Consider the following 16,062-nt stretch of genomic DNA (forward strand, 5'->3'; position numbering starts at 1 on the left):
TTCATTTCCACCTTTCCTTGTCACTTTACTTTTGATGAAGTTATATAAACAACATAAAGCTGGATTTTATTTAATTCAATATTTCTTTTGATAAATGGATTCAGCTTTGTTTACATTTAGAAAAAATACAGTTGGTTTTATTCCTTCCATACATTTTATGTTTATGATTTATATTCCTTGGTGTTGTTTTCTCTATTTGCCATTTCCTCGCTTTTGCTGGCTCGGTCTAATTTTTATTAATTTTTTTCCTCCTATAAATTTTAACTCCTATAATACTTTTTAAGTACTTTCATGATTATGTTCCTAACAACTATAATTAGACCAATATATTTTCATTAATTTCCAAAACTAAATTATTATATTGATTCCCCACCAAGACAGTTCATTTTAAGCAACACTGCCCTCCATCTAATCTTTTTCTGTGCTGGAATTTCTGCTAATCACAGGTTAGCAGATCTGCCCTCCAAGCTCTTTTTCATCATGCCCTCCTTTCTTTGTAGGTTGGTTTTGTGTTATAATCAATCTTCCAGACAACCAATTCGGTCCTCAGTAGTGACCATTTCTACTCGTAGTTCACCTATCGAATGTTTTAATTAAAAACACTTTGGGAAGGGCTTCCTTGGTGGCTCAGTAGTAAAGAATCTGCCTGCCAAGGCAGGAGACATGAATTTGATCCCCGATCCGGGAAGATCCCACATGCCGCAGAGCAACTAAGCCCGTGTGCCACAACTATTGAGCCTATGCTCCAGAGCCTGGGAGCTGCAACTACTGAGCCTACATGCCGCAACTAATGAAGTCCGTGTACCCTAGAGCCCATGCTCTGCAACAAGAAAAACCACCGCGATGAAAACCCTGCACACTGCAGCGAGAGAGTAGCCCCTGTTAGTCAACACTAGCGAAAAGCCCGCGCAGCTACAAAGACTCAGCACAGAAATAGATAAATAAATAATATTATAAGAAAAAAATAAAAAACACATTTTTTACTCTCATAAAGTCTTTAAATGTTTTGATCAAATACCTTAAACATTATCTTCTCTTTCTCCTTTTTTTTTTTTTTTTAACCTTTCTACTTCAGTAGGAGCCTCTGTCCTAAATATCCATCTTGGTAATTGAGATGGTTAATTTTACGTGTCTATTTGGCTAGGCTATAGTACCCAGTTGTCTGGTCAAAAAATAGTCTGAACGTTGCTGTGATTAACATTTATAATCAACAGACTTTAAAGCAAATTACCCTCCAAAATGTGGGTTAGCCTCATCCAATCAGTTGAAGATCTTAAGAGCAAAGACTGATGTTTCTGATGAAGGAATTCTTACTCAAGAATGCAACGTATTTGTCTATTATACCTTAATAAAGTAGAGTTACAACACAGAAACCCTGACTGAGTTTCCAGCCTCCTGGTCTGGTCTGTAGATCTCAAATTCAGCACTTCAAATCAACTCTTACCTAAATTTCCAATCTTTCAGGTTATGTTACAGATTTAGCCTCTACAATCACAAGAGTCAATTTCTCTCCTTTTTTTTTTTTTTTTTTTTTAATGTTTTGACTGTGCAACATATAGAATCTTAGATCGCCAACCGGGGATTAAACCCATGCCCCCTACATTGGAAGTGTAGTCTTCCCATGCACTGAGCCACCGGGAAAGTCCCTAGAGTCTATTTCTTAACATCTAAAGATTTCTCTCTATTTTTTTCTTCAGAAAATATATATTTTGTTTCTCTGTAGAAACAGAGAGGCCTGGTCCTTTATATGCTAAAGAGGGATATAAAAATACATAGATATTACTTTCACTCTCAAAGTGCCTATTATCTTGCTATATAGTCACTTTTGAAAGTGAGCCATTAAATGTTGCATCATTCAAAACTTTTTTGCCCCACAAATTGCAAATATAAGAGAGAGCAAAAGAAGGGATCTATAAAGAGATTTAAGGTATATAACTTCAATTTAATCATGATAAAATATCAAACAAACCTAAAATGACTATAAAAACTTGAAAAAAAACTTCCCACACACCCAGAGAGCCTCATTGGTGAGTTCCGTCAAATATGTAAAGAATAATTAATATCAATTCTACACAATCTCTTTCAAAAATTAGAAGCAGAGGGAATATTTCACAAATAATTCTGAGACCAGTGTTATTACCCAGATGCTAAAATCAGACAAAGATATTACAAAAAGAAAACTAAAGATCAATATCCCTTATGAACATAAATACAAAGATTCTCATCAAAGTACTTACACACTGAAATCCAGCAACACATCAAGAGGATTATACACCATAAGCAAGTAGAATTTATCCCAACAATACAAGGTTGATTTAACATCAAAAAAACTATTAATGTAGTACTATATTAAAAGAACAAAGGGCAAAACCTACATGGTCAATTCAATAGATGCAGAGAATGCATTTAACAAAAATCCAACACCTTTCAGTATAAAAATAATCGACAAACTGAAAATAGAATGGTAATTCCTCTACCTGATAAAGTGCATCTGTGAAAAACCTGCTGTCATGACAGTAAATAGCAAAACACTGAAACTTTTTCCCATAAAATTGGGAATAAAATAAGGATGCCCATTTTTCCCACTTCTATTCAACACTGTACTGAGTGTTAGCCAGGGCAATTGGCAATAAAAATAAATAAAAGGCAGAAATTGGAAAAGAAGAAATAAAACTATATTGGCAGATGATAGGATCTTTTTTTTTTTTGATAGGATCTTATAAATAGAAAATCTGAAGGAATTCACTACAACATCTATTAGAACTAATGAATGAGTTCAACAAGATAATAAGATACAAGATCAATATACAAAAAAAGTATTTATATACATTAGCAATAAACAACTTGAAAATAAAATTAAGAATTATTTTTTAAAAAAGGACTTCCCTGGCAGACCAGTGGTTAAGAATCTGCCTGCCAATATAGGGGACATGCATTCAATCCCTGGTCTAGGAAGATTCCACAGACTGCGGCACAACTAAGCTCATGCACCACAACTACTGAAGCCTGTACACCCTAGAGCCCATGTTCTGCAACAAGAGAAGCCACCACAGTGAGACGCCCACACACCGCAACTAGAGAGTAGCCCCTGCTCACCACAACTAGAGTAAGCTCTGCATAGCAATGAACACCCAGCACAGCATAAATAAACAAATAAATCTTTTTAAAAATCTTACTACAGAGTACAATAATCAAGATATTGTGGTACTAACACAAAGAAAGACATATAGAGCAATGAAACAGAACTGGGAGTTCAGAAATAAACCCTAACATTTATGATCAATTAATTTTTACAAATGAAAAAAAAAATTTTTTACAAATGGACCAAGACAATTCAATAGGTAAAATAAATATTTTTCAGCAAATGGTGATGGGACAGCTAGATATCAACATGCAAAAGAATGAGTTTGGATCCCTATCTCACACCATACACAAAAATTAACTCAGAGCGGATCTCTAAACCTAGATGCAACAGCTAAAACAAACCATCAAGAAAGGGAGAGGAAGAAAATATTTGAAGACTCTGCACTTTTGTGTGCAGAGTTTGATCCCTGGTCAGAGAACTGAGATCCTGCATGCCCCATGGCGAAGCCAAAAAAACCCAAACATTTCTTATAAACTCAGCAATAGACAAATAACTGATTTTAAAAGGAGCAAAGATTTTGCATTCCCACCAATAGTGTAAGAGGCTTCCCTTTTCTCCACACCCTCTCCAGCATTTATTGCTTGTAGACTTTTGGATAGCAGCCATTCTGACTGGCGTGTAATAGTACCTCACTGAGGTTTTGATTTCCATTTCTCTGATAATGACTGATGCTGATGTGTTTGTTAGTCATCTGTATGTCTTCTTTGGAGAAATGTCTGTTTAGATCTTTGGCCATTTTTTGATTGGGTCATTTATTTTTCTGGAATTGAGGCGCTATGGAGAATAGTGTGGAGATTCCTTAGAAAACTGGAAATAGAACTGCCATATGACCCAGCAATCCCACTCCTGGGCATACACACCAAGGAAACCAGAACTGAAAGAGACACGTGTACCCCAGTGTTCATCGCAGCACTGTTTATAATAGCCAGGACATGGAAGCAACCTAGATGCCCATCAGCAGACGAATGGATAAGAAAGCTGTGGTACATATACACAATGGAATATTACTCAGCCATTTAAAAGAATACATTTGAATCAGTTCTAATGAGATGGATAAAACTGGAGCCCATAACACAGAGTGAAGTAAGCCAGAAAGATAAACACCAATACAGTATACTAACACATATATATGGAATTTAGAAAGATGGTAATGATAACCCTATATGCAAGACAGAAAAAGAGACACAGATGTATAGAACAGACTTTTGGACTCTATGGGAGAAGGCAAGGGTGGGCTGATCTGAGAGAACAGCATCGAAACATGTATATTATCAAGAGTGAAACAGATCGCTAGTCCAGGTTGGATGCATGAGACAAGTGCTCGGGGCTGGTGCACTGGGATGACCCAGAGAGATGGAATGGGGAGGGAGGGGGGAGGGGGGTTCAGGATGGGGAACACATGTAAATCGATGGCTGATTCATGTCAATGTATGGCAAAAGCCACTACAATATTGTAAATTAATTAGCCTCCAACTAATAAAAATATATGAAAAAAATAAATAAAAGGAGCAAAGAATCTGAATAGATATTTCATCAAAGAAGACATGCAAGTGACCAATAAGCATGAAAAGATACTCAACATCTTAGTAGTTGTTGTTCAGTCGCTAAGTCGCTGCTTTTTAGTATGTTGTCTAGGTTTGTCATAGCTTTTCTTCCAAAGAGCAAGCGTCTTTTAATTTCATGGTTGCAGTCACCATCCACAGAGATTTTGAAGCCCAAGAAAATAAAGTCTGTCACGGTTTCCATTGTTTCCCCATCTGTTTGCCATGAAGAGATGGGACCAGATACCATGATCTTAGTCTTCTGAATGTTGAGTTTTAAGCCAACTTTTTCACTCTCCTCTTTCAATTTCATTAAGAGGCTCTTCAGTTCTTGTTTGCTTTCCACCATAAAGGTGGTGTCATCTGCATATCTGAGGTTATTGATATTTCTCCCAGCAATCTCGATTCCAGCTTGTGCTTCAACCAGCCCGGCATTTCATATTTATTTAGCCTTTGCCATTCAGGCTCAGCAGTCTAACAATTGGTGAGTTGGTTGGTGGACAACAATGACCTCTAGGGGGTGGTGTTGCCTAATTCCATAAACCACTCTGCAGTATTTCAGGGCCTAGCCAAAGAACACTTTTATTTTCTGTTTTCTCTGCCCTTCTCCTCCCTTAACTTTTTAAGTGAAGTTTCTATTGAATGATCTCAACCTGTTTCAACTGAGCTTTTGAGAAAGTTTAAAAAATATTTTTCTTCAACTCTCAGCCTGGACAAAGAGAACTGTCATACCTCTGGAGACTAGTTACATCTCTGGAGGTGATAATAAAAAAGAGAGAGTCCAGCAAGCTAGGACATGAACAGTAAAAATCTAAGCTATCTGATAGCATATTAAGAATCCTCGAAAAAAAAAAAAAAAAGAATCCTCAACTTTCAGAACAATGACTCCAGAGCTAAAAGAAACTAGAAAAAATAAACACTCACGGAGATGAATAATTGGCTCTGATCAGTTCAATTCAGTTCCGTTCCATCGCTCAGTTGTGTCCGACTCTTTATGACCCTATGGACTGCAGCACTCTAGGCTTCTCTGTCCATCACCAACTCCCAGAGCTTACTCAAACTCATGTCCATTGAGTTGGTGATGCTATCCCTCCATCTTATCCTCTGTCGTCCCCTTCTTTTCCCGCCTTCAATCTTTCCCAGAATCAGGGTCTTTTCCAATGAGTCAGTTTTTCCCATCAGGTGGCCAAAGTATTGGAGTTTCAGCTTCAGCATCAGTCCTTTCAATGAATATTTAAAACTGATTTCCTTTAGGATGGACTGGTTGGATCTCCTTGCAGTCCAAGGGACTCTCAAGAGTCTTCTCCAACACCACAGTTCAAAAGCATCAATTCTTCAACGCTCAGCTTTCTTTATAATCCGACTCTCATATCCATACATGACTACTGGAAAAACCATAGCTTTGACTAGATGGACCTTTGCTTGCAAAGTAATGTCTCTGCTTCTTAATATGCTGCCTAGTTTGGTCATAACTTTTCTTCCAAGGAGCAAGCATCTTTTAATTTCGTGTCTGCAGTCACCATCTGCACTGATTTTGGAGCCCAATAAAATGAAATCTGTCACTGTTTCCACTTTTTCCCCATGTATTTGCCATGAAGTGATGGGACCAGATGCCATAACCTTAGTTTTCTGAATGCTGAGTTTTAAGCCAACTTTTTCACTCTCCTCTCTCACTTTCATCAAGAGGCTCTTTAGTTCTTCACTTTCTGCCATAAGTGTGGTGTCATCTGCATATCTGAAGTTATTGATATTTCATCCGGCAATCTTGATCTCAGCTTGTACTTTATCCAGTCCAGCAATTCTCATGATGTATTCTGCATATAAGTTAAATAAGCTGGGTGACAACATGCAGCCTTGACATACTCCTTTCCTGATTTGGAACCAATCTGTTGTTCCCTGTCCAGTTCTAACTGTTGCTTCTTGACCTACATACAGATTTCTCAAGAGGCAGGTCAGGGGGTCTAGTATTCCCATCTCTTTAAGAATTTTCCACAGCTTGTTGTGATCCACATAGTCAAAGGCTTTGACATAGTCAATAAAGCAGAAGTAGATGTTTTTCTGGAATTCTCTCACTTTTTTGATGATCCAGCGGATGTTAGCAATTTGATCTCTGGTTCCTCTGCCTTTTCTAAATCCAGCTTGTACATCTGGAAGTTCACAGTTCACGTACTGTTGAAGGCTGGCTTGGAGAATTTTGAGCATTACTTTGCTAGCATGTGAGATGAGTGCAATTATGTGTTAGTTTGAACGTCCTTTGGTATTGCCCTTTTTTGGGATTGGAATGAAAACTGACCTTTTCCAGTCCTGTGGCCACTGCTGAGTCTTCCAAATTTGCTGACATATTGAGTGCAGCACTTTTGCAGCATCATCTTTTAGGATTTGAAATAGCTCAACTGGAATTCCAACACCTCCACTAGCTTTGTTCATAGTGATGCTTCCTAAGGCCCACTTGACTTCGCATTCCAGGATGTCTGGCTCTAGTCCAGTGATCACACCATCATGATTATCTGGGTCATGAAGATCTTTTTTATATAGTTCTTCTGTGTATTCTTGCCACCTCTTCTTAATACCTTTTGTTTCTTTTAGGTCCATGCCATTTCTGTCCTTTATTTGTGCCCATCTTTGCATGAAATGTTTCCTTGGTAGCTCTAATTTTCTTGGAAAGATCTCTAGTCTTTCCCATTCTATTGTTTTCCTCTCTTTCTTTGCACTGATCACTGAGGAAGGCATTCTTATCTCTCCTTGCTATTCTTTGGAACTCTGCATTCAAATGGGTATATCTTTCCTTTTCTCCTTTGCCTTTTGCTTCTCTTCTTTTCACAGAAATTTGTAAGGCCTCCTCAGACAACAATTTTGCTTTTTTCATTTCTTTTTCTTGGGGATGGGCTTGATCACTGCCTCCTGTACAATGTCACAAACCTCTGTCCATAGTCCATTAGATCTGTCTAACAGATTTAATCCCTTGAATCTATTTGTCACTTCCACTGTATAATCATAAAGGATTTGATTTAGGTCATACCTGAGTGGTCTCTCCCATCAGGAAACTTCCATAAGCCTCTTTTCCTTCTCCATCAGAGGGCATACAGAATGAAAACCACAGTCACAGAAAACAAATCAATCTGATCACATGGACCACAGCCTTGTCTAAATCAATGAAACTATGAGCCATGCTGTGCAGGGTCACCCAAGGCGGACGGGTCATGGTGGAGAGTTCTGACAAAATGTGGTCCACTGGAGAAAGGAATGGCAGATCACTTCAGTATTCTTGCCTTGAGAACCCCATGAATAGTGTGGAAAGAAAAAAAGATAAGACAATGAAAAATGAACTCCCCAGGTCGGTAGATGCCCTATATGCTCCTAGAGATCAGTGGAGAAATAACTCCAGAAAGAATGAAGAGACAGAGCCAAAGTAAAAACAATACCCAGTTGTGGATGTGACTAGTGATGGAAGTAAATTCCGATGTTGTAAAGAGCAATATTGCATAGGAACCTGGACTGTTAGGTCCATGAATCAAGGCAAATTGGAAGTGGTCAAACAGGAGATGGCAAGAGTGAACATCGACATTTTAGGAATCAGTGAACTAAAATGGACTGGAATGGGTGAATTTAACTCAGATGACCATTATATCTACTACTGTAGGCAAGAATCCCTTAGAAGAAATGGAGTAGCCATCATAGTCAAGAAAAGAGTCTGAAATGCAGTACTTGGATGCAATCTCAAAAATGACAGAATGATCTCTGTTCATTTCCAAGGCAAACCATTCAATATCACAGTAATCCAAGTCTATGCCCCAACCAGTAATGCTGAAGAATCTGAAGTTGAACGGTTCTATGAAGACCTACAAGACCTTCTAGAACTAACACCCAAAAAAGATGTCCTTTTCATTATAGGGGACTGGAATGAAAAAGTAGGAAGTCAAGAAATATCTGGAGTAACAGGCAAATTTCGCACTGGAGTACAGAATGAAGCAGGGCAAAGGCTAATAGAGTTTTGCTAAGAGAACGCACTGGTCATAGCAAACACCCCTTCCAACAACACAGGAGAAGACTCTACACATAGACATCACCAGATGGTCAATACCAAAATCAGACTGATTATATTCTTTGCAGCCAAAGATGGAGAAGCTCTATATAGTCAGCAAAAACAAGACCAGGAGCTGACTGTGGCTCAGATCATGAACTCTAATCACTAAGCAACAAGTAAGCCCAGCTGAGAAGCACAAAAAGCCCTAAGATTTACTCTGAAAGTGCCCTAATCTACCAGCTCAATACATACAAAAACCAGAGCCCTGACTGTTTGGCAGTGTCTAGAAAAGTGCAGCTCTTGTACATGTATCAAGGGTACTCTGAAGGGGACATATCAAACCATTATTTTGACATCTTTACAGGTAGAACCTGGAGAGGAAAAAAGTGTCAATTAGTTAGAAGAAAACACAGGGTTGGCAGTGACTTCTTGAATATGACACCAAAAGGACAGGCAACAAAAGAAAAAAACAGGTAAGTTGGACTTCATCAAAATTTAAAACATTTGTGCATCAAGGGACACTACCAACAGAGTAAAAAAGCAACCTGAAGAACTGGAGAAAATATTTGAAAATCATATATCTGACAAGGGATTGATACCCAGAATATACAAAGAACTCCTACAACTCAACAACAACAAAATTTATTTTAAAAAGGGCAAAGGACTTGAATAGACATTTCTCAAAAGAACATAAACAAATGGTCAATAAGCACATGAAAAGATGCTCAACATCACGAGTCATTAGAGAAATGCAAATCAAAACCACAGTGAGATACCGCTTGACACCTATAAGGATGGACATTATAAAAGAAAAACTTTTTCAAAGAAAATAACAAGCTTTGGTGAGGATATGGAGGAACTGGAACCCTTATGCATGTAGGTGGGAATGCAAAATGGTATAGCTGCTGGAAAACAGTATGGTGGTTTAAGATTAAATCATGCAATCCAGCAATTCTACTTCTGGATATATAACCAAAAAAAGTGAAAGCAGGGACTCAGATACTTATACACTCACGCTCAAAGCAGCATTGTTCATGATTAGCTAAAATATGGAAACAACCCAAGTGTTGTTTCATTTGGGTTCACAGTGAATGGATAAGTAAAATGTAGTGTATACATAGAGTGGAATATTATTTAGCCTTATAAAGGGAGGGAATTCTGACATATGCTATAACATGAATGAAACTTGAGCACATTATGCTAAGTGAAATAAACTAGTCACAAAAGAACAAATATTCTATGAGTCTACTTAATCTACTTAAATGAAGTACTTAGAATAGTCAAAATCATGTAGACAGTAGAATAGGGGAGAAGAGAATGGGAAATTACTAATATTGTTTGATGGATACAGAGCTTCAGTTTCACAACATGAAGAGTTCTGTGGATGGATGGTGGTGATGGAAGCACCGCAATGTGAATGTACTTAATACCACTGAATTGTACACTTAAAATGGTTAAGATGGTAATTTTTTAAAAGATGATGCATTTTATTTTATTTACTTTTGGCCATGTGTCACGGCAAATGGGATCTTAGTTCCCCAACCAGGGATAGAACCCATGCCCCCTGCAGTAAAAGAGTTGAGTCTTAACCACTGGACCACCAGGGAAGTCCCAAGATGGTAAATTTTGTTACATGTATTTTACTACAATTAAAAAACAAAACAAAAAGCATAAGCTTCAGCTTGGAGGAGCCTGAAATTACTTCTACTTATCAGTCTAAAGTTAATAAGACTCTCCCTCACTGACTGGCAACAACCAGTCATTCATTCAGCAAATATTTACTGAGCATGTACCATGTGCCAGGTATTCTAGACACCTGGCATACAGTAGTGAATAAAACAGACAGAAGGCCCCAGTTTTCACAGAGCTTACATTTTAGACTGGTTGACATTCAAGACTCATTTTGAAACCTTAATGTCAATATATTAATTTACAAAAAGAACTAGAACTGGTGGTTGACCAATACAAATGGCCTTTTAACATATGAAAGTATGTTCAACTTCACTCAAACTAAGAGAAATGCAAATTAAAACTATACTTTGTTCCCCTATATATTGATAGAAAGTCCAAACTTTGACAACACATTCTGTTTATGAGGCTGCAGAGGTACAGGTACTCTCATACATCACCTGTGTCAGGACAAAATGGCACATTTTCCATAGATAGGCATTAAGTATTCACAACACCAATAGCAATGAAGTTTCAGCAGGCTTCCCAGTGAATTCAACAGCGTGTCCCCTGCCATGGAAATCAAATTCAATTTGAACTAGTCACTCTCCTTTAAGAACAAATTCTAGGACTTCTCTGGTGGTACAGTGGGTAAGAATCTACCTGCCAATGCAAGGGACAAGGGTTCGATTCCCGGTCCAGGAAGATTCTACATGCCGAGGAGCAACTAAGCCCATGTGCTATAACTACTGAGCCCAAGCTCTAGAACCCACAGGTCACAACAGCTAAGCCCACGTGCCACAACTGCTGAAGCCCAAGCACCTAGAGCCTGTGCTCTGCAACAAGAGAAGCCACTACAATGAGAAGCCTGCACACCACAACAAAAAGTACCTCCTGCTCACTGAAACTAGAGAAATCCCACACACAGCAACAAAGACCCAGTACAGCCAAAAATTAATAAAAACTTTAAAAGACAATTCTAAGAAATAAATGCAAATGTACAAAGATATCAATGTGCTAATTCACTTCAGTCATGTCCAATGCTTTGCAACCCTATGGACTATAACCCGGCAGATTGCTCCATCCATGGGATTCTTCAGGCAAGAGTACTGGAGTGGGTTGCCATGCCCTCCTCCAGGAGATCTTCATGATCCAGGAACCAAACTCCTGATTCCTGCAGCTCCTGCATTGCAGATGGATTCTTTACCACTGAATCACTGGGGAAACCCAAAGATATCAATAGAAAGATGCTATTAATAGTTGCAGCATTATTCATAATAGAAAAAACTGCAAAAATAATCTGAATGTTTATCAGACGAGAAACAAATAATGACATATCCAAACTACAGAATGTTACAGAATCATTGAAAAGAGCTATAGTTTATCTACATTCCACCATAAATTAAATAAAAATTAAATTGCAGACAAAAACATATCATCATAATAACAGATAATACTTGGACTTCCCTGGCAGTCCAGTGGTTAAAACTCCACACTGCAAATGCAGGGTGCATGGATTCAATTTTTTCTTGGGGAACTAAGATCCCACATGCCATACAGTACAGCCAAAATAATAATAATAATGATAGCTAACATTTATATTGCATTGATAATATGTCAACAATGTTCTAAGAGCTTTTCATATATTATCTCATATAATCCTCACAACAAACTAATGAGGTAAATACTGTTATTGTTGTTGTTCAGTTGCTAAGCCATGTCTGACTCTTTGTGACCCCTTGGACTGCAGCATGCCAGGCTTCCCTGTTCTTCACTATCTCCCAGATTTTGCTCAAATTCATGTCCATTGAGTCGGTGATGCTATCTAACCATCTCATCCTCCGTTGCCTCCTTCTCCTTTTGCCTTCAATCTTTCCCAGCATCAGGGTCGTTCCCAGTGAGTCAGTTCTTTATATCAGGTAGCCAAAGTATTGGAGCTTCAGCTTCAGCCTCGGTTCTTCCAATGAATATTCTGGGCTGATTTCCTTTAGGATTGACTGGTTTGATCTGCTTGCAGTCTAAGGGACTTTATAGAGCCTTCTCCAGCACCACAATTTGAAAGAAAACACGAATTCTTCAGCACTCAACCTTCTTTAGCGTCCAACTCTCACATCCTTAAATGATTACTGGAAAGACCATACAGACCTTTGTCGACAGAGATGTCTCTGCTTTTTAATACACTGTCTAGGTTGATCATAGCTTTCCTCCCAAGGAGCAAGTGTCTTAATTTCATGGCTGCAGTCACTGTCCACAGTGACTTTGGAGCCCAAGAACATAGAATCTGTCACTGTTTCCACTTTTTCCCCTTCTATTTGCCATGAAGTGATGGGACCAGATGCCATGATCTTAGTTTTTGGAATGTTGAATTTTAAGCCAACTTTTTCACTCTCCTCTTTAACCCTCATCAAGAGGCTTTTTAGTCCCTCTTCACTTTCTGAGATTAGAGAGAAATCTGCATCTGCATATCTGAGGATATTTCTCCAGCAATCTTGATTGAAGTTTGTAATTCATCCAGTCCAATATTTCACATGATGTACTCTGCATATAAGTTAAATAAACAGGGTGACAATATACAACTTTGTCATACTCCTTTCCCAATTTTGAACCAGTCCATTTTTCTGTGTCTGGTTCCAACTGTTGTTCCTTGATGCACATACAGGTTTCTTAGGAGACAGGTAAGGTGGTCTAGTATTCCCATCTCTTTAAGAACTATCCACAGTTTATTGTGATCCACACAGTCAAAGGTTTTAGCATAGTCAATGAAGCAGAAGTAGATGTTTTTCTGTAATTCCCTTGCTTTCTCTATGATCCAATGAATGTTGGTTATTTGATCTTTGGTTCCTCTCCCTTTTCTTAATCCAGCTTGTACATCTGGAACTCTTATATATATATATTTGAATACATGAAAATGGTGTGTGTGTGTATGTGTGCTTAGGCATATAACTCTATGCCTAGATAGATAAACTTAGCAGGGAAATAGAAAGAATACCCATGAAATGTAATGGTTATAACTCTGGGAGTTGTATAGAGTGAGAAAAGTAGAGGAAGAAATTTTTACTTTGTTATGTAGTTTTTGTATGTGTTATGTGTGTGTGTGTATGTATGTGTGTGGTTTGTTAATTCGTGGCTTCCAGAAAGCTTTTTTTCCCCCAATTTTTTTATTTTGGTAAAGTATACATAATACAAAATTTACTATTTTAACCATTTTTAAGTGTACAGTTCAGTAGCCTTAAGTACATTCACTTTGTTGTGCTACTATCACCACCATCCTTGCACATAACTCTTTTCATGTTGTGAAACTGAAATGCTATACCCATAAATAACTCCCCATTTTCTCCTCCTTCTCTTAGCCCCAACCATTCTGCTATCTGTTTATATGATTTTGACTACTCTAAGTATCTCATATAAATGGAATTCTATAGTATTTGTCTTTTTTCTGACTTATTTCACAAAGCATAATGTCCACAATGGAGTTTCATCTACCTTGTAGCATATGTCAGAATTTCCTTCCTTTTTAAGGCTGAATCATATTCTACTGTATATATACAGCACCTTTTGTTTATCTATTCATTCACTTGGGTTGCTTCCACGTTTTAACTATCATGAATAAATAATGCTGCTATGAACATGAATATATATCTATATATCTATCTATATATATCTATCTATATATATATATATATATATCTGAGTCCCTTTTTTCACTTTTTTGGGGTATATATCGGAGATGTAGAATTGCTGGAAACATAGTAATTGTATGTTTCATTTTTTGAAGAACCACCATACTGTTTTCCATAGAACCTGCACCACTTTACATTTCCACCAATAGTATATAAAGATTCCAATTTCTCCACAACCTCACTAATGCCTCTTATTTTCTGGGTTTGTTTGTTTGTTTGTTTTAATAACAATAATCCTAACGAGTATGAGGTGATATTTCATTTAGTCTTGATTTGAACTTACTAAATGACTAATCGAGGAGGGCATGGCAACCCACTTCAGTATTCTTGCTTGGAGAATCCCCATGAAGAGAGGAGCCTGGCAGGCTACAGTCCATGGGCTTGCAAAGAGTCCAACACGACTGAGTGACTAAGCACAGCACAGCACACAATGATTAATCATGCTAAACACCTTTCATGTGCTTGCTGGCCATTTGTATAACTTTTTTCGAGAAATGCCCATTCAAGTCTTTTGCCCATTTTTGTTCTGTTGTTGTTAAGTTTTGGAAGCAAAAAAAAAAGAAGAAAAAATCAACAGGTCAAGAAAGAGTCTCTGTAAGAGACATCTGTTAAAACCTTATCTATCCAGCTACCGGTCTATAGAATTACAAGGCCTGGATTTAACCACTCACACTTTCTGAGGTGAAAGTGTTCCTCCATCAGTCTTATCTGACTCTCTGTGACCTCATGGACTGTAGCTTGCCAGGCTTCTCTGTCCATGGGACTCTCCAGGCAAATATACTGAAGTCGGTTGCCATTTCCTTCGCCAGGGGATCTTCCCCACCCACGGATCGAACTCGCGTCTCCTGCATTGCAGGCGGATTCTTTACCTTTTGAGCCAGCACTTTCTGAAGTGTCTGAAGTCATTTAAAATTTTCTACAATTGGACTTTCCATACCCTCATCACACCCGCACACAATCTTGTGTGTGCATCCTGTTTATTTACTCACCCCTCTTTTCTCTTTCTTCCTGTGGGTTTGTAGGATGGTCAAACATCTTCTGCAATGTATACTCACTTCATTGAAAACATTTACTGAGTTGCCATCTGCCTTTTCTTCTCCAAGCTAAATTTTCCAAAATTCTGAAGAAATAGTTTTCATTCAGCACCGTCACTAACTGGTAGAGGGAAGAAATGACAAGGCCCACTAGACCCACGAGGAGTGTTCCTGAGGAACGCGGGCCAAGCCACAGCCGCTGCGAGGAAACAAATCTCAGCCGTTGGAACTCCGAATCCCGACATGCAACGCGGCCACGGGTGGTAAAGACCCTTGCAGAAACTTTGCCACATGGTGAAACACCAATAGTTCTCATGTTGAAGGAGCGCGCTGCCTTGCTGGAAAGCTCCTTCCAACCAAAAGACACTCAAGCTGCCTCACCCCACTTCCACTGTGTCCCCAAGGTCCCGCACTTCGGCAGGCCTGGCTGATGCACCGCAGTCACGGCCTCGTTCCCTCAGGGTGCCGCACCTCTCAAGACTCCAATCTTGCGGTTTACGTCCAGCTCAACTTTATACAGTTCTTGGTTCCAAATTTATTTCCAATCTGATTAAGACACAGAGTAGGGTTTCAACAAATGCCGACAGACTGAATAAATGAAGACGTCATAAAAGAATAAAATTTTAGCCACACATAATTTGGCAGAAAGATTATGGAGCTATAATCTCACACTGATCGGGTTCCAACACCAGTTTTTCCACTTAATCCAGTGGGGTCCACCGAGACTTCAAAAAATGTTTGTTGAACGAATGAATAAAACGTTCTCACAGAGACGTATGACGAACTAAGTGCGATAATGCTTTTATTATTCCCAGCCACAATCAGCGCTTAATATTAATAGAATTACCACTCTCCCTACTATTCCACGTTCTGTATTTATGTAGACTTGTGAGTGCCCTGAGGGTAAGGAATGTCTTACTCGGTCTGGACTCCCCAAGGTACCGGCTCACATTAGGTGAGGAGAAAGAAA

This window comes from Dama dama, chromosome 19, assembly GCF_033118175.1.
Source record: "Dama dama isolate Ldn47 chromosome 19, ASM3311817v1, whole genome shotgun sequence".
NCBI classification, from domain to species: domain Eukaryota; kingdom Metazoa; phylum Chordata; class Mammalia; order Artiodactyla; family Cervidae; genus Dama; species Dama dama.